This window comes from Orycteropus afer, unplaced genomic scaffold, assembly GCF_000298275.1.
Source record: "Orycteropus afer afer isolate SDZICR_OR568_19922 unplaced genomic scaffold, OryAfe1.0 scaffold00002, whole genome shotgun sequence".
Classification (NCBI taxonomy): Eukaryota; Metazoa; Chordata; class Mammalia; order Tubulidentata; family Orycteropodidae; genus Orycteropus; species Orycteropus afer.
In genome coordinates, this window is record NW_006921589.1 from 15,092,306 (window position 1) to 15,094,315 (window position 2,010).

Consider the following 2,010-nt stretch of genomic DNA (forward strand, 5'->3'; position numbering starts at 1 on the left):
TCACATATACTTTGTCTCATGTCATTGACCAAAATTTTACAATGCAGCAGCTCCCCTCCCACTTCCTCCCCATAGTTACCTCCTCCCAGTGTTCATCCCTTCATACTCTTCGAGAGGCCCATTGTCTGCCATTGATGAACTTTTTAATTGAAGCAACTCAAAGTAACTTTTAAAATAAGATCATCATATTGAATTGAATGAGACCAGAGGCATCCTTAGCTACCTCAAAGACATGGCAATTGCAACATCTGTTCCCCTAAAGGAAAAAGAAAATTTAGTGTTTGACATCAAGATTCCAGCTGTGACAATCTCACACTTGAATAAATTTTAAAGATAATTTTCAGTTTTCCATTGAAATAGCAGTCAAGATGTGCTGATTATCACTGGTGATTAGAATGCAAAAGTTGGAAATAAAGAAGAATCACCAATAGTTGGAAAATTTGGCCTTAGAGATAGAAATAATGCTGGAGATAGTGTGATAGAATTTTACAATACCAAAGACTTATTCATTGCAAACACCTTTATTCAACAACATGAATTGTCGCTATTCATGAAGACTTCACCAGATGGAGTACACAGGAATCAGATTAACTACATCTGTGGCAAGTGGCAATGGAGAAGCTCAGTATCTTCAGCCAAAACAAGTCCAAGAGCTGATTGTGGAACAAACCATCAACTGCTCATCTCCTAGTTTAAGTTGAAGTTCAAGACAATTAAAAGAAGTTCACGAGAGCGAAAATATGACTTGATTATATTCCTTCTGAATTTAGAGACCATTTAAAGAATAGATTTGATGCATTGAACACCAGTGACTGAAAACCAGAGAAACTGTGGGATGACATCAAGAACATCATCCATGGAGAAAGCAAAAGGTCATTAAAAAGACAGGAAAGGATGGCTTTTTTCTTTCCATATATTAAAGGGGGCTTTGAGAAATTATGGTGGTCCCAGATCCAGCCAGGGTGAGAGCCATGATATCCCAGGGTGGGAGAAAAACACACAGGACCAAGGATCTAATAGATGAGTAAGGGAGGGAGAATCTGAATGGCTGGTAAAGGATTGAGAACTTCCAATGTGATGGAGGAATAGGCAGACAAGCTACACAGACCATCTTCAACAAAGAAAAGGAATACCAATTGACAGAGATACAGAAGATAATTCTGGAGCCCTGAGCTTTGGAAGGAACTATATAGAAGTGGATTAGGCACCAACTAATGGAAAAACCTGAATGAAAACAGTGAGTACAGAGACGGTCAGAGCTGTGGACTGTCAGCTACTCTGATGGGACCAACAGCCTGAATATTTCCAAGTGCTGTTGGGACCTGAGAATTGACCTGCAGATCAGCCCTGATCACCAAGGGCTGCAGGGGTGACTGCACTGGTGACCTATGACTAGGAAGGGAAACTGCAAGAAGGGAGACAACCTGAGCTGTTGACTTTCCGCTGTCCGGAGGGTACAGCCGTTTTGATTGTTTACATGTAGCAGCCATTTTGGATATTTAAAGTGACTGAAGGTACAGCCATTTTGAATCTATACAAGTGGCAACCATGTTGGATTTTAAAGTGATACCATTCTCAAACTATCTATAGAATATAAATAGCATATCTCATTTGGATTCCAGGGACCTATGAGTAGGCTCTGTTTGCAAAGTCGGCAGGGACATACAAAAGGCTGACAACTGGAAGGGAAACAGGTGGTGAATCCATAAGTGCTGCCAACTAGTAAATAGAGGAGCACAGCACAGTACCCTGCTTGCATAGATAACATACAAACAAAACAAAGAAAATGAAAATCGTGGACAAGTCACTCCAACACACAATCACCAATTAAATATAAACACAAAAACATCACAATGCCTTGGAGACAACAGAGCATCACAATCCACACAAAGAAGCAAGATAAAGCAGGAGAAGCAAAGGACCAGGATACAGACCCAAAACACATGCCTGAGGAAGGCACAGCATTGGAACTCCCTGATAGACAAAATTGAGGAAAACACAGAAAAAACC